General features: G+C 41.0%; 1 protein-coding gene and 1 non-coding gene across 14 annotated transcripts in view; one reads left to right on the top strand and one right to left on the bottom strand.

Moving 5' to 3' along the window:
- The window catches only part of STRBP (spermatid perinuclear RNA binding protein), a 178332-nt gene that overhangs the window by 96273 nt on the left and 56865 nt on the right, over positions 1-25194 (bottom strand). The window contains exon 1 of one of the 13 annotated variants that reach the window (XM_060411828.1): positions 3961-24051. The exons of the other annotated variants lie outside the window; for them this stretch is intronic. The gene's annotated coding sequence lies outside the window, so the exon portion shown is untranslated. Of the gene's footprint in view, positions 1-3960; positions 24052-25194 lie in introns of those variants that run through there. 13 annotated transcript variants of the gene reach the window in all.
- On the top strand, positions 22817-22923 carry LOC114114149 (U6 spliceosomal RNA). The gene has a single exon (XR_003588988.1). It is a non-coding gene; the product is annotated as a U6 spliceosomal RNA (small nuclear RNA).

Here is a 25194-nt window from a genome sequence, read left to right as displayed (position 1 = left end):
ATCACTAACTCCCGGAGTTCACCCAAACTCACGTCCATCGAGTCCATGATGCATTCCAGCCATCTCATCCTCTGTCATCCCCTTCTCCTTCTGCCCCCAATCCCTCCCAGCATCAGGGTCTTTTCCAGTAATTCAACTCTTCGCATGAGGTGGCCAAAGTATTGGTAGTTTCAGCTTCAGCATCAGATCTTCCAATGAACACCCAGGACTGGTCTCCTTTAGGATGGACTGGTTGGATCGCCTTTCAGTCCAAGGGACTCTCAAAAGTCTTCTCCAATACCACAGTTCAAAAGCATCAATTCTTTAGCACTCAGCTTTCTTCACAGTCCAAGTCTCACATCCAAACATGACCGCAGGAAAAACCATAGCCTTGACTAGATGGACCTTTATTGGCAAAGCAATGTCTCTGCTTTTGAATATGCTGTCTAGGTTGGTCATAATGTTCCTTCCAAGAAGTATCTTTTAATTTCATGGCTGTAGTCACCATCTGCAGTGATTTTGGAGCCCAAAACAATAGAGTCTGACACTGTTTCCCCATCAATTTCCCATGAAGTGATGGGACCAGATGCCATGATCTTTGTTTTCTGAATGTTGAGCTTTAAGCCAACTTTTTCACTCTCCTCTTTCACTTTCAAGAGGCTCTTTAGCTCCTCTTCACTTTCTGCCATAAGGGTGGTGTCATCTGCATATCTGAGGTTATTAATATTTCTCCCGGCAATCTTGAGTCCAGATTGTGCTTCTTCCTACCAGCGTTTCTCATGATGTACCCTGCATTTAAGTTAAAATAAGCAGGGTGACAATATACAGCCTTGATGTACTCCTTTTCCTATTTAGAACCAGTCTGTTGTTCCATGTCCAATTCTAACTGTTGCTTCCTGACCTGCATACAGATTTCTCAAGAGGCAGGTCAGGTGGTCTGGTATTCCCATCTCTCTCAGAATTTTCCACAGTTTCTTGTGATCCACAAGGTCAAACGCTTTGGCATAGGTCAATAAAGCAGAAATAGATGTTTTTCTGGAACTCTCTTGCTTTTTCGATGATCCAGTGGATGTTGGCAATTTGATCTCTGGTAAGACGGTAGGTGTTGCAAGAGGGCATCAGAGGGCAGACACACTGAAACCATAATCACAGAAAACTAGCCTATCTGATCACACGGACCACAGCCTTGTCTAAATCAATGAAACTAAGCCATGCCGTGTAGGGCCACCCAAGACGACGGATCATGGTGGAGAGCTCTGACAGATGTGGTCCACTGGAGAAGGGAATGGCAAACCACTTCAGTATTCTTGCCTTGAGAACCCCATGAACAGTATGAAAAGGCAAAATGATAGGATACCAAAAGAGGAACTCCCTAGGTCAGTAAGTGCCCAGTATGCTACTGGAGATCAGTGGAGAAATAACTCCAAAAACAATGAAGGGATGGAGCCAAAGGAAAAACAATACCCAGCTGTGGATGTGATTGGTGATAGAAGCAAGGTCCGATGCTGTAAAGAGCAATATTGCACAAGAACCTGGAATGTCAGGTCCATGAATCAAGGCAAATTGGAAGTGGTCAAACAGTAGATGGCAAAAGTGAATGTCAACATTCTAGGAATCAGCGAACTAAAATGGACTGGAATGGGTGAATTTAAGTCAGATGACCATTATATCTACTACTGTGGGCAAGAATCCCTTAGAAGAAATAGAGTAGCCATCATGGTCAACAAAAAAGTCCGAAATGCAGTACTTGGATGCAATCTCAAAAAAGACAGAATGATCTCTGTTCGTTTCCAAGGCAAACCATTCAATATCACGGTAATCCAAGCCTAGGCCCCAACCAGTAACGCTGAAGAAGCTCATGTTGAATGGCTCTACAAAGACCTACAAGACCTTTTAGAATTAATACCCAAAAAAGATGTCCTTTTCATTATAGGGGACTGGAATGCAAAAGTAGGAAGTCAAGAAACACCTGGTTTAACAGGCAAATTTGGCCTTGGAGTACAGAATGAAGCAGGGCAAAGGCTAATAGAGTTTTGCCAAGAGAACACACTGGTCATAGCAAACACCCTCTTCCAACAACACAAGAAAAGACTCTACACATGAACATCACCAGATGGTCAGCACCGAAATCAGATTGATTATATTCTTTGCAGCCAAAGATGGAGAAGCTCAATACGGTCAACAAAAACAAGACCAGGAGCTGACTGTGGCTCAGATCATGAACTCCTTATTGCCAAATTCAGACTTAAATTGAAGAAAGTAGGGAAAATCACTAGACTATTCAGGTATGACCTAAATCAAATCCCTTATGATTATACAGTGGAAGTGAGAAATATATTTAAGGGACTAGATCTGACAGACAGAGTGCTTGATGAACTATGGATGGAAGTTGGTGACACTGTACAGAAGACAGGGATCAAGACCATCTCCATGGAAAAGAAATGCAAAAAGCAAAATGGCTGTCTGAGGAAGCCTTACAAACAGCTGTGAAAAGAAGAGAAGCCTAAAAAGCAAAGGAAAAAAGGAAAGATATAAGCATCTGAATGCAGAGTTCTAAAGAATAACAAGGAGAGATAAGAAAGCCTTCCTCCACAATCAATGCAAAGAAATAGAGGAAAAGAACAGAATGGAAAAGACTAGAGATCTCTTCAAGAAAATTAGAGATACCAAGGGAACATTTCATGCAAAGATGGGCTTGATAAAGGACAGAAATGGTATGCACCTAACAGAAGCAGAAGATATTAAGAAGAGGTGGCGAGAATACACAGAATAACTGTACAAAAAAGATCTTCATGACCCGGATAATCACTATGGTGTGATCACTCACTTAGAGCCAGACATCCTGGAATGTGAAGTCAAGTGGGCCTTAGGAAGCATCACTACGAACAAAGCTAGTGGAGGTGATGGAATTCCAGTTGAGCTATTTCAAATCCTAAAAGATGATGCTGTGACAGTGCTGCACTCAATATGCCAGCAAATTTGGAAAACTCAGCAGTGGCCACGGGACTGGAAAAGGTCAGTTTTCATTCAAATCCCAAAGAAAGGCAATGCCAAAGAATGCTCAAACTACCACACAATTGCACTCGTCATACACACCAGCAAAGCAATGCTCAAAATTCTCCAAGCCAGGCTTCAGCAATACGTCAACCATGAACTTCCAGATGTTCAAGCTGGTTTTATAAAAGGCAGAGGAACCAGAGATAAAGTTAAGCCTCACTTAAAATTACAATTAGCTCCTTGTTGGGTTATCATCACTGAAGACTTCTGATTTAATGCTATACTATTCTAACCTTAAAAGAAATATGGAAGTAGCTTCCAGTCTTAAATTATTTCCCATTCTCTTTTATGACAATAATTGAAGACACTGGCACTTTACTATTGCAAATCCATACTACTCTGACACATGTTTGCTTTTCTTCTTCTTAAAGATTAATGAGCCTTCAATTAAATGCATTTCTAGTCTGTCAGTCCTGATGCTTGAATGTCTTTATAATTTCCCTTGGAATAAAATTTTAACAGAGAAGGCAGTTTTTTATTCTTTATACCTGTGGCAGAAGCTTAGTTAGCACCCTCAGGTTGCACACAATTTCCTGAAAAAACTAAGTCAAACAGATAATGTTTCTAAGTTTAGCAACAAGCACAATTCCTGTATCTTTCTTATGGTATCTTTATAGCTTCTTTCTATGGTATACTGTTTCATCGGAGGTTTAACTAACACTGTCTCCTCTCCTCTCTTCTGACTAAAGATTCTTAACATAGAATGTTTTCTTCACTCTCATTTTTAGTGACAAAATGAATTAACTGAGGAGTGGATTAGGAATGATATACATGTAATCAAAAATGATACAATGGGGAAATGACCTATGTGAATCATATACTTCATCTACATACATAGATATAATTTTAAAGGTTCTATGTTCTCTATATCTAGGTGCATGCATGCTCCATCACTCAGTCATGTCCAACTGGACTGTAGCCCACCTGCCAGACTCCTCTATCCACGGAATTTTCCAGGCAAGATTACTGGAATGGGTTGCCATTTCCTACACCAGGGGATCTTCCTGACCCAGAGACAGAACCCGGGTCTCTTGCACTGGCAGGTGGATTCTTTACCACTGTACCACCTGGGAAGGTCCTATATCTAGAAGCAGAGGTATAAAAATACAACTTAATAGTATTTATCCTGGGGAATTCTCTGGTAGTCCAGTGGTTAAGACTCTGTGCTTCCACTACAGGTGGAGCAGATTCAACCCCTAGTTGGGAAAGTAAGATCCTGCATGCCATGTGAGGTGGCCAAAAAAATTAATAATAATATTTATCCTATACACATTCTACTGATGACTAGAATTGTGATTAACCCTGTGCTAGGCACTGGTTACTAACATGCATAATTTCATCTAATAATAACAATATTAATAAAATCACACTTAAAACTTAAATCATGTTTACTGTGTTTCAAGTACTGTTCTAATAAATACATTGCACATATTTATTTAATCCTCAGGACAACCCTTTGAAGTGCTATTATTCTTTCGAATTCACAGGAAACTAAGGCTTTAAAAAGTTAACTTATTCACAAGTGTAAGTGAGGAAGCGACAGAGCCATAATTGAAATTTAGGTTAGAACTTGGAATCAAGCCAATCTCTTATCCTGTAATAATATTTTCTACTTTCCTTGTATTACTCCACCCCAAACAACTCTTCAAAGATTCTCTGTGACCTAAAAGATAAAGAACAGGAATTTACAGCTCTCCATAATGAGGCACCACTTTACATATAACCTTATTTCCAACAATATTTATAAACTTCAGCTAGAGTCAAGTCAACCTTACTGCCATCTCCCAAATCCATCATTCAGCCCCCAAGCCTTTTTTCATGTGATTTACCCCTGATTAAAGCAGCCTCTACAATCTCTACCCTCAACATAGTCTACCCTCTGCCCAGAGTTCAGACAAAGTTCCACCCCCTTCGCAGGACCTGACACCTGAGTGAATTGTGAAATTCCCTTTGCATAAAATCTTGCAGTAATTATTGCAAGCTATCATCATTTTAGCTATTAATCATTTACTATCTCACATTGCAAACTGAATGTTTTGGGTATACTTTTCTATAAACTGAGGATCAGAAATATGTCTCAAAACTCTGGTATTCACCTTCATTCGTCACATAGTATTAGACCTGTAACAGAAACACAATAAATACCACTGAAGAGGTAAATATGTACTTTTATTTAGTGAGAGGCGGTAAGACAAAGTGGGAAAGTACAGATGTGGACACTCAACAGACCTGGATTTTAATTACTATTTTCTCGCTGTTTGACGCTGGCAAGTTATCCTGAGTTTCTAGTCTCTTCTAGTCTTCATCTCACAGGGTTGCTATAAAACTTAAAATGAGAGGGGGGAAAAAAGACAGATCACCTTCAAAGGAGAGACAGACTGACAGCTCTCAATATCTATAATGGAAACCAGAAAACAGAGGGAAGTTATCTTCAGTGGGCTAAAAGAAAATAACTTCCAATACAGAATTCTATACCCAGGGAATGTATTCTTCAGGGATGAATGCAAATAAAGGTACTTTCAGAAAAACAAACAGAGACTTTGCTACCAGCAGACCTATACTAAAAGTAATTCTAAAGGCTGTTCTTCAAGCAGAAAGCAAATGATCATAGATACAAGTCCAGAGATCCAGACATGAAAGGAGCAAAGAAAGTGATAAATATATGGGTAAACCCAAATGAGTATCAACCATTACTAACTTGTGGGGCTTTAATATATGAAGCGTACAGCTACAATATCATATAAACTGAGATGAGGGTAAAGAAAGTTCAAGTGTTCTAAGATGAATACATTGCCAGGATACAGGGTTCAGTTCAGTTCAGTCTCTCAGTTGTGTCCGATTCTTTGCAACCCCATGGACTAGGTGCACGCCAGGCCTCCAAGTCCATCACCACCTCCCGGCATCCACCCAAACCCATGTCCATTGAGTCGGTGACGCCATCCAACCATCTCATCCTCTGTCATCCCCTTCTCCACCCGCCTTCATCTTTACCAGCATCAGGGTCTTTTCCAGTGTGTCAGTTCTTCACACCAGGGGGCCAAAGTACTGGAGCTTCAGTTTCAGCATCAGTCCTTCCAATGAATATTCAGGACTGATTTCCTTTAGGATGGACTGGTTGGATCTCCTTGCAGTTCAAGAGACTCTCAAGAGTCTTCTCCAACACCCATAGTTCAAAAACATCAATTCTTCGAAGCTCAGCTTTCTTTATAGTCCAACCCTCACATCCACACATGACTACTGGAAAAACCATAGCTTTCACTAGATGGACCTTTGTTGGCAAAGTAATGTCTCTGCTTTTTAATATACTGTCTAGGTTGGTCGTGGCTTTTCTTCCAAGAAGCAAGCATCTTTTAATTTCATGGCTGCAGTCACCATCTGCAGTGACTTTTGAACCCCCAAAATAAAGTCTGTCACTGTTTCCATAGTTTCCCCATCTATTTGCCATGAAGTGATGGGACCAGATGCCATGATCTTAGTTTTCTGAATGTTGAGTTTTAAGCCAACTTTTTCACTCTCCTCTTACTGGTATCAATTAACAATAGGCTCTAAGAAGTCAAAGATGTAAGACTGAATTTTCTAAGAAAATCACGAAAAGAACTGGGGGAAATAAAAAAAACAAACACTGTATGACTTCCAGAGTAACCAGGGAGAAAATGACTTCTAAAAATATCCCAGCCCTCATCTTTCTGTTTTTCATGTCAGTGTCTTTTTTTAGAAGTTCAGGCCAAATGTCTTATCAAGTACCACATATTACAATCTCTCTGATTATTTCCTCATTTCTGGCAATAACACAACCAGAGGTGATGCTATGTACTTCCTACTGCACCAAGCAAAGGAGAATCTGATGTCACCTCAGTGATCTTAAGTTTAATCACTTGGTTAAGGTGGTGAACGCCATACTGTAAGATTGTTTTCCCTTTTGTAGCAGTTTCCCTTCCTGGCCAATGTAATTATTCTCCCACCTTAGCCAAAGAAGACTTTGCTCTCTCCCTCTTCCCTTTCCCCTCTGTGGTATGAGCCTTCAAAGAGAAGAAACTTCAAGCCACTTTATAAATGTTCTATTTTTGATTTTTGACACAGAGAGAGAAAAAAACAAAGTTGCCAGTGCAAAAGAACAACACAGAAGAGAAGGCGGACAAGTCACTCTGGAGACACTATGCTGCTGCTGCTGCTGCTGCTGCTGCTGCTGCTGCTGCTGCGTCACGTTGGTCGTGTCCGACCCTATATGACCCCAGAGTCAGTCAAAATTCCAAATGGACTGAAACTGGCAGAAGGTGAATTTCCTCTCTCTCATACATTATACTCTACAACATATATTTTAAAAATTCTGAGAAAAAAAAAAAAAGAAAGAGAAAAAAAAAATCTGACCTACTGTATAGCACAGGAACTATACTCAGTACCTTTTAAAAACCTATAATGGAAAATAATCTAAAAAGAATAAGTATGCATAACTAAATCATCTTGCTATACATGTGAAACTAACAAAGCATTGTAAATCAACTATACTTCAATTTAAAAAAAATTTTAAGAAAGAGAACCCAATCTGAACGTTAAAAAAAAAAATTTTAACTGATAGCCACATAATAAATCATGCAGAAAATAAGAAAAAAAAATCTCACATTTTTATATTAGTTCTAATGTTTATAAGAAGATGTGAGTTCCATTTATGAAGATACTAAGAACTAAGAGATAAAGCTAACCAAATAAACACCAACCCATGCTTTGTCTAATCTGTGTCCAATCACAGGCCCAAATCTTTTCTTGTAACTATTCTCTAAGAGCAGAACACACCAGAAAAACACAATTCTTCATTCACAGAACAAAACAGCTTTCATTAATTCCTTCCAAGTCCAGGAACCAAAAAGGGCTATTTATTAACTACAGAACCCAATCAGATTCCACCTGACTTAATTCTACACTATCACCGCTGTTCCCAATGTACCATTATTCATTGCTAATTCAGAAAACTAAGATCACTGCATCCGGTCCCATCACTTCATGGCAAATAGATGGGGAAACTGTGGAAACAGTGGCTGACTTTATTTTTCTGGGCTCCAAAATCATTGCAGATGGTGACTGCAGCCATGAAATTAAAAGATGTTTACTCCTTGGAAGGAACGTTATGACCAACCTAGACAGCATATTAAAAAGCAGAGACATCACTCTTTCAACAAAGGTCCATCTAGTCAAGGCTATGGTTTTTCCAGTAGTCGTGTATGGATGTGAGAGTTGAACTATCAAGAAACCTGAGCACCAAAGAATTTATGCTTTTGAACTATGGGTGTTGGAGAAGACTCTTGAGAGTCCCTCGGACTGCAAGGAGATCCAACCAGTCCATCCTAAGGGAGATCAGTCCTGGGTGTTCACTGGAAGGACTGATGCTGAAGCTGAAATTCCAATAGTTCGGCCACCTGATGAGAAGAGCTGACTCATCTGAAAAGACCCTGATGCTGGGAGGGATTGAGAGCAGGAGGAGAAGGTGATGACAGAGGACGAGATGGTTGGATGGCATCACCGACTCAATGGACATAGGTTTGGGTGGACTCTGGGAGTTGGTGATGGACAGGGAGGCCTGGCGTGCTGTGGTTCATGGGGTTGCAAAGAGTCGGACACGACTGAGCAACTGAACTGAACTGAATTCCAGTCAGATCACTGAATTCTTTCCCTCCCCCAAAAAATGCCAAGATTTTTCTGGCCCACAGACATATTTTTTCATTTAATTTTTTTTTTAATTATTTGTCTGCACCAGGTCTTAGTTCCAGGATCTTTAACTGAAGGATTCCTTTAGTTGAAGGATCTTTAATTGTGGCATGCAGGATCTAGTTCCCTGAACAGGAATCTAACTGGTGTCCCCTACATTGGGACCACAGAGTCTTTGCCACTGGACTATTGGGTAAGTGTACCTACAGACATATTCTTTATTCACGTTTTTTATGCAACTTTCACTGATCTTTCAATATGTATATCCGATATTCTGTACTTAATACTAAGACAGAAAAATAAAACATGGAATCTCACAGCAACGAGTTAATAATATAATAGAAGCATAACTGATTAGGTAGAATTAAGCAAATATTACACTGGGCTAAAAAAGTCTTAAAAGGACATGTCAAGAAGATAGATGTGACAAAATAAAACTCACATGTGCTGCTAATAGGAGTACAGAGTGGGAAAACTTTCTGGCCTTCTCTACTAAAGCTGAACATACACAGAACCCATGACCCAGTAACTTCACTCCATATTACACACCCACAGAAATGTGCACATATGTAGACCAAAGGACATGTGCAAGAATGTTCATGTCCATAGCAATATTTACATGTATTAATCAAAAACTGGAAGTAACCCATATGTCCATCAACAAACTATTATATCCATACAATGGGACAATGTGAAGCCAACTCCTGCCATGCACAAGAACATTGCTGAAGCTCACAAATACTTACAGAAATTACACACAAAAAACATAACATACAGCTTTGGCTGCATAAAGTGTGAAAACAGGCAAACTAGTCAAAGTTAGGATAGTGGTTACCCAGATGGGGCAGAGAGGTAGAAGGAAGTGGGCAGTTTCCAGCAGGGCAATGAGAGATTTCTGGGGTGTTGGTAATGTTCTATTTCTTCTTCTGGATGTTAAAAGGATGAATTCACGAAAATTCATCGACCTGTATATCCTTATGATTTATGTACTTATTACACCTCATTTAGAGTTTCCCTAAAAGTTCACCTAAAAAAGACAGATGCGGAAAGAAGTAGGGAGGGAAGCAGATTGCATATTTAATTTATATGCAGAGTACATCATGAGAAACGCTGGACTGGAAGAAACACAAGCTGGAATCAAGATTGCCGGGAGAAATATCAATAACCACTCAGCAGTGGCCACAGGACTGGAAACGGTCAGTTTTCATTCCAATTCCAAAGAAAGGCAATGCAAAAGAATGCTCAAACTACCGCACAGTTGCACTCATCGCACATGCTAGTAAAGTAATGCTCAAAATTCTCCAAGCCAGGCTTCAGCAATACGTGAACCGTGAACTCCCTGATGTTCAAGCTGGTTTTAGAAAAGGTAGAGGAACCAGAGATCAAATTGCCAACATCTGCTGGATCATGGAAAAAGCAAGAGAGTTCCAGAAAAACATCTCTTTCTGCTTTATTGACTATGCCAAAGCCTTTGACTGTGTGGATCACAATAAACTGTGCAAAATTCTGAAAGAGACGGGAATACCAGACCACCTGACCTGCCTCTTGAGAAATCTGTATGCAGGTCAGGAAGCAACAGTTAGAACTGGACATGGACTGGTTCCAAATAGGAAAAGGGGTATGTCAAGGCTGTATATTGTCACTCTGCTTATTTAACCTATATGCAGAGTACATCATGAGAAACGCTGGACTGGAAGAAACATAAGCTGGAATCAAGATTGCCGGGAGAAATATCAATAACCTCAGATATGCAGATGACACCACCCTTGTGGCAGAAAGTGAAGAGGAGCTAAAGAGCCTCTTGATGAAAGTGAAAGAGGAGAGTGAAAAAGTTGGCTTAAAGCTCAACATTCAGAAAATGAAGATCATGGCATCCGGTCCCATCACTTCAAGGAAATAGATGGGGAAATAGTGTCAGACTTTATTTTGGGGGGCTCCAAAATCATTGCAGATGGTGACTGCAGCCATGAAATTAAAAGACGCTTACTCCTTGGAAGAAAAGTTATGACCAACCTAGATAGTATATTCAAAAGCAGAGACATTACTTTGCCGACTAAGGTCCATCTAGTCAAGGCTATGGCTTTGCCTGTGGTCATGTATGGATGTGAGAGTTGGACTGTGAAGAAGGCTGAGCGCCAAAGAATTGATGCTTTTGAACTGTGGTGTTGGAGAAGACTCTTGAGAGTCCCTTGGACTGCAAGGAGATCCAACCAGGCCATTCTGAAGGAGATCAACGCTGGGATTTCTTTGGAAGGAATGATGCTGAAACTGAAACTCCAGTATTTTGGCCACCTGATGCGAAGAGTTGACTCACTGGAAAAGACTCTGATGCTGGGAGGGATTGGGGGCAGGAGGAGAAGGGGATGGCGGCGGATGAGATGTCTGGATGGCATCACTGACTCGATCGACTTGAGTCTGAGTGAACTCTGGGAGTTGGTGATGGACAGGGAGGCCTGGCGTGCTCCGATTCATGGGGTCGCAAAGAGTCGGACACGACTGAGCAACTGAACTGAAGTAGGAAGCACCCATTAAGTTCTAGAAACTGTACGCAAATTATCTAATCTAGTTTGCTTATGTGTGTCATTACTTTTAGCAGCCCCACATCTGAACCCTCTCTCCATATTTAGGGAATCTCCCACCTGATTAGACAGAGCCCACCTTAAGAAGGTGATGCAAAAATAGTGACTCAAAGAAACTGAGTCCTCAAAGAATCCACTCTGACAAGTGCTAGCATCAGAGCAGCTTCATCTGGCTTTTAGAGACTGCAGTTCTACTTATAGAGTCCAGTATCCCCCAAAAGTGCTGGCAGCTAAAACCCCTGTATCTGTGCCTGGGATACACAACTTCAGAGCCAGTCTCTCCATCCCTCCAAGAGATTTTATGGGCCACCTAAAAATATTTTATTCATAAGTTCCCTGCCATTTGCCAAGTCACTTCAGCCATGTCCAGCTCTTTGAGACCCTATGGACTGTAGCCCACCAGGCTCCTCTCTGTCCATGGGATTCTCCAGGCAAGAATACTGGAGGTGGGTTGCCACTCCCTCCTCCAGGGGATCTTCCCAACCCAGGGATTGAACCCACATTTCTTATGTCTCCTGCACTGGCAGGCGGGTTCTTACCACTAGCACCACCTGGGAAGCCCCAGAAGTTCCCTTGTCAGAGTCAACTTCTATTGTTTGGAACTATGGGTTCTGATGAACAGATTCTCAACTGATAAAAGTGAAAAAAGATTCAACACTCTGAAAATCAGTTTGATACTTTTCATAAAGTTAAAAGTCACTTACCATACAGCCCAGGCTTCCCTGGTGGCTCAGCAGTAAAGAATCTGCAGGAACCACAAGAGATACGGGTTGGATCCCTGGGCCGGGAAGATTTCCTCAAAGAGGAAATGGCAACCCACGCCAGTATTCTTGCCTGGAAAATTCCCATGGACATTGAGCCTGGTGGGCTACAGTCTCTGGGGTTGCAAAGAGTTGGACACAACTGAAGCAACTTAGCCCACACGCTCACACCATACAGCCCAGCAATCCCAGTTCCAGGTACTTACCAATGAAGACTTATGTCCACCACTACCAGCACCCAAAAAAAAAGATATATATATGTAGATTTAGCACAGATATAGATATATACATGATACATCAGAGGATGTGTCAGAGGATGTGTCAGAGGATGAGATGACAGGATGGCATCACCAAAGCAATGGACATGAACTTGGGCAAACTTTGGGAGATGGTGAAGGAACTGGAGGCCCGGCATGCTGCAGTTCATGGGGTTGCAAAGAGTCGGACACAACTGGGCAATTAAACAATAAATGATACATGGAAACATCTATAGCAGTTCTACTTGTAATGACCATTAGAAACCAAAAAATCCACCAACTGGTGAATGAATAAACAAACTGCAGTACAACCATTCACCGGAATTCACTGGAATACTGTTCAGCAGTAAAAAGATATCAACTCCTATACTTGTATGTGCAATCTAAAATATGAGATAAACGAATTTATCTATGAAACCAAAACAGACTCATAGATAATAGAGAACAGACTTGTGACTGTCAAAGGGGGTGAGTATAGACTGGGAGTTTAGGATTAGCAAGTGCAAACTATTATATATAAGATGGATAAGCAATAATGAACTGGGCATCCCTGGTGGCTCACTGCCAAAGAATCTGCCTGTCAATGCAGGAAACGTGGGTTCATTCCCTGGGGAAGATACCCTGGAGAAGGAAATGGCAACCCAGTATTCTTGCCTGGGAAATCCCATGGACAGAGAAGTATGGCAGGCTACAGGTTCATGGGGGGGGGGGGGTGTCACAAAAGTCAGACACAGCTTAGTGACTAAACAAAGCAACAAGGTCCTACTATATATATAGCACAGGGAACTATATTCAATATCCTACAACAAACCATAATGGAAAAGCGTGTGTGTGTGTGCGCGCGTGTGTGCGTGTAACTGAGTTACTTTGCTATATAGCAGAAATTAACACAACACTTTAAATCAACTATTATTCAATAAAATTATTCAATAAAATAAATTTTAAGAAAAATCAACTCCTTGGTTCAAGATGGCAAAGCAGAAGGATGTGAGCTCATCTCCTCCTGCGAGAGCGCCAAAATTGCAACGAGCTGTTGAAATACCATCAACAGAAACATGCTGGAACCCACCAAAAGAGATACCCTATGTCCAAGGACAAAAAAGCAGCCACAGCAAGACGGTAGGAGGGGCAAAATCACGATAAAATCAAACCCCATAACCATCGGGTGGGTGACCCACAGACTGGAGAACAATAATACCAAAGAAGTTTTCACACTATTGTGAAGGTTCTGAACCCTGCATCAGACTTCCCAACCTGGGGATCCGACAAAGCGACTGGGAATCCCCAGGGTATCTGGCCTTGAGGAAACAGTGGGATATGATTATAGGCCTTCCAGAGGACTGAGGGAGATAGACACTCCAGTCTTGGAAGGCAAAAACAAAATTTTGTACACACCAAGACACAAAGAGAAGCAGTGACCTCACAGGAGACTGAACCAAAACTACCTGCTAGTGTTGAAGGGCCTCCTGTGGAGGATGGGTCGGCAGGGGCTCACCACAGGGAAAGGCGCACTGGAAGGTCCCTCTTGGCGTAAACCCTCTCAGAGTCTGCCATCAACCCTACCATAGACCTGGCAGACCCCAGGGCTCAGTCACCTCAGGCCAAACAACTACCAGGGAGGGAGTGGAAACCCACCCATCAGCAGATAATTGGATTAAAGCTTTATTGAGCAAGGTCCTGCCCACCAGAGCAAGACCCAGTTTTTCCCATCCCTCCCACCAAGAAGCTTACACAAGCCTCTCAGCCTCAGCCATGAGAGGACAAACAGAAGAAGACGCACAGTCTCACAGCAACTAAAACAAAAACCATATTACAGAAAGTTAATCACTATGAAAAAGAAGAAAGTTATATCCCCAATGAAGGAACAAGATAAAATCCCAGAAAAACAACTAAATGAAGTGAAGATAGGCAACCTCCCAGAAAAAGAATTCAGAATAATAATAGTGAAGATGATCCAAGATCTTGGGAAAAGAATGGAGACAAAGATTGAGAAGATGCAAGAAATGTTTACCAAAGACCTAGAAGAACTAAACAACAAACAAACAGAGATGACTAATACACTAAAAGGAATCCACAGCAGAAGAGCTGAGGCAGAAACACAGATAAATGACCTGGAGGACAGAATGGTAGAAATGACTGCCACAGAACAGAATACAGGAAAAAGAATGAAAAGAAATGAAGACAGCCTAAGAGACCTCTGGGACAACATTACACACACCAATATTCTCATGACAGGGATCCCAGAAGGAAAAGAGAGAAAAAGACCTGAGAAAATATTTGAAGAGATAAAAGCTGAAAACTTCCCAAACATGGGAAAGGAAATAGTCAAATCCAGGAAGCACGGCGTCTCTCAGGAAGGATGAGCCCAAGAAGGAACACACCAAGACACATAGTAATCAAATTGACAAAAATGAAAAACAGATAAAATATTAAAAGAAACAAGGGAAAAATGGCACATAACATACAAGGGAACTCCCATCAGGCTATCAGCTGATTTCTCAACAGAAACTCTACAAGCCAGAAGGGAATGGCATGATATATTTCAAGTGATGAAAGGGAAGAACTTACAACCAAGAATACTCCACCCAGCAAGACTCTCCTTCAGATTTGATGGAGAAATCAAAAGCTTTCCAGATAAGCAAAAATTAAGAGAATTGAGAACCACCAAACCAGCTTTACAACACATGCTAAAGGAACTTCTCTAGGCAGGAAACACAAGAGACGGAAAAGACCTATAGAAAACCCAAAACAATTAAGAAAATGGTAATAGGATCATATTTATCAATAATTACCTTAAATGTAAGTGGATTAAATTCACCAACCAAAAGACATACAGACTGACTGGGTAGATGAAAACATGTGCATGTATGCACTTCCACTTACCACATCACTTTGCTTGACACTCTCCCCCCAAATTGTATGGAATTATTTTCTATTATTAAGTTAATCATATTCTCATTATGGCTTCCAATTATAATTTATCTTTTAATTTTTGTCTGGCTATTGATTGTGAAAACTGATAAACATCTTTCATTATGGTGATTATGTAACTATTGCTCACTTAATACCATCGTATCATGATTGGTCAATAGAAAAATAAATACAACTCTCTATCACCAAAACTAGGATGTAATAAAAACACAAAACCTGTAATCACTTTTGAAAATCCAGATCCATATCAGAATTACCTTGGAAGTTTCTGGAAAATACACATACTCAGGTATTGCTCTTTTTCTCCAGACATGTTTCTAATGAGCTTCCCTGATGGCTCAGAGGTTAAAGCGTCTGCCTGCAATGTGGGAGACCCGGGTTCGATCCCTGGGTCAGGAAGATCCCCTGGAGAAGGAAATGGCAACCCACTCCAGTATTCTTGCCTGGAGAATCCCATGGAGAGAGGATCCTGGTAGACTACAGTCCACATGGCCCCAAAGAGTTCTAATGAGCAGTCATATTTAAAAAACTGGATTATATGTAACCTTTTATCTGTTTTGTTTCCATTTTTCTATTCCATATTCAGTGCTCCCATCTCATTTAGTTTATGTTCTCCAATTTCTCCATCTTTTCCTTTTTTATGTTCTTTCTCAAGGCTTTATCAAGGGCTGCAGAAAAGCTTTCATATTCATTATATAAATATGTATAATATGTATTTTAGAAGCTTTAAGGACTTTTGCCTAACTAAAAAAATTGACATTTTGATTCCACTTGTTTGACTTAGTATGAATAGAATGCTAGATTTCTAATTAAAAAATAGATATGCAACAAGCAACACAGGTTTACTGTATAGCATAGGGAACTACAGTCAATATCTTGTAATAACCTATGATGGAAATATCAAAACTAATATTATGTGTCTTTATAACTAAATCACCTTGCTGTGCATCTGAAATATTCTAAGTCAACTATACTTCAATAAAATATATATATATATATTTTAAAAATCAACTCCTGAAATATGCAGTAACATGTATGAACCTCAAAAGCATTAGGCTAAATGAAAGAGACTCAAAAGGAGTCATACTTGGAACTTTCCCTAGTGGTCTAGTCATTAAGAATCCACACTTCCACTGCAGCAGGCACAGGTTCAATCCCTGGTCAAGGAACTAGGGCCTCACATGCCACTCAGCACATCCAAAGCAAAAAAAAAGGAGGCATACTTAAATGATTCCAAGTATAACATTCTGGAAAAAACATAACTATACAGGGACAGAAATTAGATCAGGCTGGCAGGGGCATTAGATGAAGGAAGGGAACTGACTGCAAAGGAACTTAAGGAACTTCTTGCAGCGATGGAAAACATTTTATATCTTGATTGTGGTGGTGGCTACATGACTGAAACAGTCTGTCAAAATTCATAGACCTGTATACCCAAAAAGGATGAATTTTACTCTATGTAAAAAGTGAAGGTATTAGTCACTCAGTCAAGTCTGACTCTCTGTGACCCCATGGACTGTAGCCCACCTGGCTCCTCTGTCCATGGATTCTCCAGGCAAGAATTCCCTTCTCCAAGGGATCTTGCTAACACAGGGATCGAATCAAAATTTTCAACACCTGTCTCAGACACTACCTTCCCCATAAAGCTATCCATTTTTTGCTCATTCCACAAATATTTTTTGAATGGCTAGAACGTGCTATCCCCTGTTCTAAACACTTAAGACATAACAGTAAACAAAACAAAAAGCACTTCCCTCATGGAGCTACAGCCTAGCACTGTATCATTTGTTGTTCAGTCTCTAAGTCGTGTCTGACTCCCTGCGACCCTATAAACTGCAGTACACCAGGCTTCCCTGTCCTTCACTATCTCCTAGAGTTTGCTCAAATCCATGACCACTGAGTTGGTGATGCAATCCAACCATCTCATCCTCTGCCACCCCCTTCTTTTGCCTTCAACCTTTCCCAGCATCAGGGTCTTGGATTTCCAATGAGTCAACTCTTCGTATCAGGTGGCCAAAGGATCGGAGCTTCAGCAACAGTCCGTGCAATTAATATTCAGGACTGATTTCCTTTAGGATTGACTGGATTAATCTCCTTGCTGTCCAAGGGACTCTCAAGTCTTCTCCACCACCACAGTTCAAAAGCATCAATTCTTCAGCGCTCAGCCTTCTTTATGGTCCAACTCGCACATCCAAACATGACTACTGGAAAAACCATAGCTAGGACTACACAGACCTTTTCCAGCATAGTGATGTCTCTGCTTTTAATACGCTGTCTAGGTTTGTCACAGCTTTCCTTCAAAGGAGCAAGCATCTTTTAATCTCATGGCTGGCATTCACTGTCCACAGTGATTTTGGAGTGTAAGAAAATAAAATCTTTCACTGTTTCCATTGTTTCCCCATCTATTTGCCATGAAGTGATGGGACCAGATGCCATGTTCTTAGTTTTTTGAATGTTCAGTTTTAAGCCAGCTTTTTCACCCTCCTCTTTCACCTTCATCAAGAGGCTCTTTAGTTCCTCTTCACTTTTTGCCATTAGAATGTTATCATCTGCATATCTGAGGTTGTTGGTGTTCCTCCTGGAAATCTTGATTCCACCTGATTTATCCAGCCCAGCACTGAAAGTCCAACTCTTTGTGACACCATGGACTGTAGCCTGCCAGGTTCCTCTGTCCATGGAATTCTCCAGCCCAGAATACTGGAGTGGGTAGCCATTCCCTTCTCCAAGGGATCTTCCCAACCCAGGGATCAAAATCAGGTCTCCCACGTCACAGGCAGATTCTTTACCATCTGAGCCACCAGGGAAGCCCCCAGCCCAGCATTGGTCATCTCAATGTATCATAAACATCCTGTATAACTCAATAATGTAGTCAATGTCACAGTCAAGTGCTATGCAAATAAAAAAAGAGCAGAGTAAGAGGAGCCCAGAGTGTAGGAAACCCAAGTTACAGATTTAAAAATTAAAGTCAGCTAACTGACATGATAAATTTTGAGCAGATTTGAAAGTGAAGAATATTTCAAGTAGAAGGAGCCACAAATGCAAAGGCCCTGAGTCTAAAACATGTCTGACCTGCTTGAAAACTAGCAAGGAGGTGAACAGAGTGATCAGGGAGAACAACGGTGAATGAGGCCGGAAAAGTAATATGGTTAGATGACATAGGGCCTTGTTTGGCTATCACTCTTGGACTGCAAGGAGAGCCAACACAGATCCTAAAGGAAATCAGTCCTGAATATTCGTTGGAAGGACTGATGCTAAGGATTAAACTCCAATATTTTGGCCACCTGATGCAAAGAACTGACTTACTGGAAAAAAATCCTGATCCTGGTAAAGATTGAAGGCGGGAGGAGAAGGGGATGACAGGATGAGATGGTTGGGATGGGATCATCAACTCAATGGACATAAGTCTGAGTAAACTCCAGGAGTTAGTGATGGACAGGGAAACCTGGCATGCTGCAGTCCATGGGGTCACAAAGAGTCAGACACAACTGAGCAACTGAACTGAACTGAGTGAAACAGGGAGCCAAAGTAGGGTTTGGACAGTAAATGATGATCTGACGTCTTCCAGAAGGATTCTTCTGGCTATTGTATTGAACTAGACTGCTGGAGGCAAAAGTACATACAGCTGAGGGTCTGACAGGATTAGGACTCTTTCTACAAAGATCCAGGGGAGAGATGATGATGGGAACAAGATGGCGGCCAACAGGGGAAGCGGGGAGAAGTGTTCCAACTCTGTATGTACTTTGAAGGTAAGACCAAGAAGACTTCCTAGCAGACTGGATGTGGCAAGTGAGAAAGGAGGAATAAAATTAATGCCAAGGTTTTTTGCCCTGAAAAAATGAAGGATGAAATTATCTTCATCAAAGACATGGAGATCTGGAGGCGGAGCATATTATAAAGAGAAGAGAAGGGGTTTGGCTTTAGACATGTTCCATTTAAGATGTTTACCAGACACCCCAGTGAGGTTGAGTAGATAGTTGGGTATTTGGCTCTTAGGTACAAAAAAAGAGATATCAACATGAAAGCCAGGATAAGAGAGTATTAAAAGATATAGAAGTACTGATACGATCCCCAGGGGAAACTCCTATTCTAACAAGTAGGGAGAAAGAAGAAAATAATAAAAGAAACTAAGAAGGGCTGACCAATAAAATGGGGGGGGGGGGGGGAGGCGCAGGTAGATATGAACATGTGGCATTCTGGAAGCCAAAAGTAAAAAAAAGTGTACCAAGGAGCAATAAGTGATCATCTGTGTCAAATGCTATTTATACGTCAAACACAATGATGACTAACAACGTACTCTGAACTCTGGTACTTTTATGTTATCGATGACGGCCTTGTCAAAGGCAGCTTCAGTCAAGAAGGGGAAAAGGGGAAAAGCCTAACTGAATCAAGCTTAAGTGAGAATAAAATGGAGAAACTGGAACCCTCATACACTGCTGGTGGGAATGTAAAATGCAGTCCTTTTGGAAAATGGTCAGACAGTTCCTCAAAATGTTAAACATAAGGTTATCATATGACCAGCACTTCTCCAAGGTATGCATCCAAGAGAACTGAAAGCACATTCTCACAAAACCTGAATATAAATGTGTATGATCAGCATATTTCATAAGATCCAAAAAGTGGAAACAACCCAAATGTCCAAAACCTGAAAGATTAACAAAACATGGAACTCACCCACGGAATGGAATGTCATTCAGCCATAAAAAGGAATGTAGTGTTACAACATGGTAAACCTTGAAAACAGGCTAACTAAGTAAAAGAAGACAGACACAAAAGGTCACATATTGTTTGGTTCCCTTTATGTGAAATTTCCAGAAGAGGCAGATCCACAGAGACATAGGCAGATTCCAAGAGAACAAGCAGAGCTACAGACTGAGGAACAGAGTGAGTGACTGCAAAGGGATACACGGTTTTTTATGGGATGATGAAAATGTTCTGCAGACAGTGGTGATAGATGCACAACTCTAAATATACTAAAAAACCACTGAACTGTACACTTATGGTGGTGAATTTTATAGTATGTGAATTATATCTCAATAAAAGAACAACAGAGGAAGAGAGAGAATCAGTTCAGTTCAGTTTAGTCGCTCAGTCATGTCTGACTCTTTGCAACCCCATGGACTGGTACACGCCAGACCTCCCTGTCCATCACCAACTCCCAGAGTTTACTCAAACTCATGTCCATTGAGTTGGTGATGCCATCCAACCATCTCACCCTGTGTCATCCCCTTCTCGTCCCGCCTTCAATCTTTCCCAGCATCAGGGACTTTTCAGATGAGTCAGCTCTTCGCATCAGGTGGCCAAAGTATTGGAGTTTCAGCTTCAGCATCAGTCCTTCCAATGAACACCCAGGACTGATCTCCTTCAGAATGGACTGGTTGGATCTCCTTGCAGTCCCAGGGACTCTCAAGAGTCTTCTCCAACACCACAGTTCAAAAGCATCAGTTCTTCGGTGCTCAGCTTTCTTTATAGTCCAACTCTCACATCCATAAATGACTACTGGAAAAACCATAGCCTTGACAAGACGGACCTTTATTGGCAAAGTAATGCCTCTGCTATTTAATATGCTGTCTAGGTTGGTCATAAATTTTCTTCCAAGGAGGAAGCATCTTTTTATTTCATGACTGCAGTCATCATCTGCAGTGACTTTGAAGCCCAAAAAAGTTAAGTGTGCCACTGTTTCCCCATCCCTCTGCCATGAAGTGATGGGACTGGATGCCATGATCTTTGTTTTCTGAATGTTGAGCTTCAAGCCAACTTTTTACTCTCCTCTTTCACTTTCTTCAAGAGGCTCTTTAGTTCTTCTTCACCTTCTGCCATAAGGGTGGTATCATCTGCATATCTGAGGTTACTGATATTTCTCCCGGCAATCTTGATTCCAGTTTGTGCTTCTTCCAGCCCACTGTTTCTCACGATGTACTCTGCATATAAGTTAAATAAGCATGGTGACAATATACAGCCTTGACCTACTCCTTTTCCTATTTGGAACCAGTCTGTTGTTTCAGACAGAGAGAGAATGGGAGGGAAGAAATTAGAAACACTGAATAGAGACAACTTTCTAAAGTTCTGCTACAAAGGAGAGCAAATATATAGGACAGTACCTGGCAATGAAGGTAGGGTCAAGACAAGTATTTTTTAAACTGGGGGTAGTTGAAATAACATGCTTTATACACTGATGAATGGCCTAATAGACAGTAAAACAGTGATATAGCGAATTGGCTGGCAGCAGTGATTCTTGGAGTAATATTCTTGAGTAGTTCAAAGTGGGTGGTATTCGGCATACAACTAAAGATGCACAGATAGTTCATCCATGTTAACAGGAGGGAAGGCAGAATGCACAGGCACAGAGCGCTTCAGTCTTCCTAGTGAAGTAGAAGTTTCTTAGGAAACAAGGTCATCAGTTGAATGGGAGAGATGTTATACTTTGAAGAGAAAGGTGATGGTACAAAAGAGCTGTCTGGAAGAGTGATAGAGCCAACACACTAGGTACATACATGACTGTCTGGCAGTATTAAGGACCCCCTCAGGTTCAACGGCATGAACTTAAGATTAGTCAGCACAGCTGTGGGAGTGTGCATGTGCACACATATGTACACACATGCATTTTCCAGCTATGTTCAGATGCACAGGTATAAAGTAGAAGAGTCAGCTTAACCAGGATTACAAATTTTGCCAAGTATGACAAAGCAAGAAGGGCATGGTAACTGAGGGTATATGAAGAGTTTGTAAAATGACTGGCTATGGAATTTACACTGGGTGAGGGAGGAAAGGAGAATGTCAAGAAGGTAAAAGACAGTGAAAACAGTGGTAAGATCATGGGCCTGAGGTCTAAGGAAAACAAAATCACTAGAGGAAGAGAGTTCAAGGAACTAGAGGTTGGTGAGTGAGAATAATCATCTATGGGTTAGGTCATACCTAAATGCTCAAACCCAAGAAATCATTCCACTTTCTGAACAATAAAGAAATTCTTGTAATTATCAAATAATTTTGCATCCTGCTGCCTTTTATATGCCATCCAAAATGGAAATACTGGCACACCTGGTGCAAGTCCCTACATTTTCATCTATGTTTAGTAACTTACATAAAGTTACCCCTGGCATATTTCAGGTACTAATAAATACTTAGTGATGGATACAGGACCCTGATCCTGACCCTGAGTTACAAAGCTATGTAGTGAAGGAAAGAAAAGACAAATGAGTGAGCAACGTCCTTACCATATCACATGTAACAGAGACAATTTCGCAGCATTTACAGCTGTCTGCCTTTCAGACTACATCACACAAACAATTAACATTTACCAATCATTGTCCTTCATATTTACTATTCAAAGACACTGCAGCTGATGAGGCAATTTTCTATGTTTGGCTGCAAAGCCTATACATTATTAATAATTAAAATTAGAGAAGACACAGCCATTTCATCAAAAGAAATCTGTTTTAAAACTGTTTAACTGAAACACCTTGCATCTTCGACATGTTTTTCTTTAGGAACACATGCACATTGTCATTTTAACCAAATACATTCTTTTTTAACTTCAGGTAATAATGGGGGCAAAGTGCTCACTTCGGCAGCACATATACTAAAATTGGAACGATACAGATAAGATTAGCATGGTCCCTGCACAAGGATGACACGCAAATTCGTGAAACGTTCCATATTTTTATAAAATTAATTCTAATCCAAAAAATAATAATAATAATGGGGGGAAAGCACAAGGCTTAAGAATTATGTCCTGAAACCTCCCTGGTGGTCCAGTGGTTAAGACTCCACGCTTCCACTGCTGGGGGCCCAGGTTTCATGCCTGGTCCACGAATTAAGATTCTGTACGCTGCACAGTGCAGCCAAAAAAACAACAACAAAAATAATCATCCCCCCCCCCCAAATACAAACCTATTTTGAATTCTAAAGCAATTACAAAATCCTCTCTGCTCAACTCTATCTCTTCATCACAGAATGTAGGAAATGAGCAATTTTCCTGAAACCTAGTGGTTCTCATCTCTGCATCAGAGTAAGAAGCACAGGAAGCTCTGTAAACTAGACCTTGTGCCGTCATACCAACAAGGACCAATTTAATTGGTCTGGGGTGGGATGTAGGTTACCAATAATTTTTTTTAACTCTCCAGAAAATCCTAACATACAAACAGAAAAACGAACTACAGACCTAATCTAATCCTTTCATCAGCAGCCCATACTTCAAATTTCATGTCCAGCTTACTGCTTTCTACATATCTCCATCTGGAAGGTTGCATGGACACCCCAAACGCAAATGTCCACAGCATCTTTTTCCCAAAGCATATTTTTTGTGTTTCCTTTTGTTCTGTAACATTCCCGATTATGAAATATAACTTAAATGCACAAAAATGCACAAAACATATAAGTACAATTTAACAGTTCTAAAAAAGTACACCTGTGATTATCAGCCAGATTAAGAAATACACAACCAACAGTGAGCACCTCAGTATCCTATATATCTTATCTTGGCTAGTATCCCAACTCATCCAACCACCATCAGAATAGGGGTCACCATCGTAAGATTTCTCCTTCTCCCAATCTTCAATAAACCCCCAAGTACTGAAGATTTTACCGCCTAAATATATCTCCTAAAAATAAGAAAAAAAAAATATATATATATCTCCTGTTCTTTTTTACTGCCATTTTCTTAGTCCAGGCTCTCATGAGTTTGAACTTATCTCCAGTTTAACCAATGAAATGATATCTTAAAATAAATCTGATTGTTACCTACTCTTGCTGGCTTCCCATATTTTAGCAAGATAAGATTCTCCTCTGAACTGGCCCTGATCTATATCTAAATATCTATCTACCTACCTACCTACTTCTCTCCTTCTCACTTTCCCATCACTATAGAACTTGACCCACTTCAAAACTTATACTGCAGATATACTAACATGCTTACAATTTCCTAAACACACTAGGCCATTTCCTGTCTTTCTACCTGTTCTTCTGCAGCACACATCCTTCTTTCCCACTGCTGAACTTGAATTTATCTTTCAGACCCAACCCACCCACCAATTTCTTCAGGAAGTGGTGTCGGACCACCACTCTATCCCTAAATAGTGATTCATTCTCCCTCCATGCTATTTCTGTACCCTGTTCTTGTCTATAGAATCGTTTATCACACTCGTACTTAGAAACAATTTTCAGTGGCAGCCTCCTTTCAACAGCCCCACACCTGCTCCAGGAACTGTCCTTTCTCCATCCACAAAGGCAGGCTTCCAACAGGAGATCCAAACTTTAAAACCTGCCCTCAAGCATAGCTGAACCGGACTGGGCCAATCAGACTCCAGCCTGGGCCAATCAGACTCCCTCCCAGGAGCCTGGAATTCAAATTAAAATAGAAAATTGGTATCTCTGTGTGGCTGAGAACTATTAGTTTTAAAAGAAAGGCTATGGGACTTCCCTAGTGGCTAAGACTCCACAACACAAGGGGCCAGAGTTTGATGCCTGGTTAGGGAACTAGATTCCACATGCTGCAACGAAGACTCAGCATCACCAAACAAATAAATATTTTTTAAAAAGAAAGAAACATTATGGAAGCAGCCATATTCTAACCATATGTACTGCTGCTAAGTCGCTTCAGTCGTGTCCAACTCTGTGCGACTCCACAGACAGCAGCTCACTAGGCTCTGCCGTCCCTGGGATTCTCCAGGCAAGAACACTGGAGTCAGTTGCCATTTCCCTCTCCAAAGCATGAAAGTGAAAAGCGAAAGTGAACTCGCTCAGTCGTGCCGACTCTTAGCTACCAAATGGACTGCAGCCTTCCAGGCTCCTTCGTCCATGGGATTTTCCAGGCAAGAGTACTGGAGTGGGTTGTCATTGCCTTCTTTATAGTCCAACTTTCACATCCATACATGACCACTGCAAAAACCATAGCCTTGACTAGACAGACCTTTGTTGGGTGCTCATTAATTAGTA

This window comes from Ovis aries, chromosome 3 (genome assembly GCF_016772045.2).
Source record: "Ovis aries strain OAR_USU_Benz2616 breed Rambouillet chromosome 3, ARS-UI_Ramb_v3.0, whole genome shotgun sequence".
NCBI lineage: Eukaryota > Metazoa > Chordata > Mammalia > Artiodactyla > Bovidae > Ovis > Ovis aries.
Note: the sequence above shows the minus strand (reverse complement) of the source record. Positions and strands in the feature narration are given on the sequence as shown.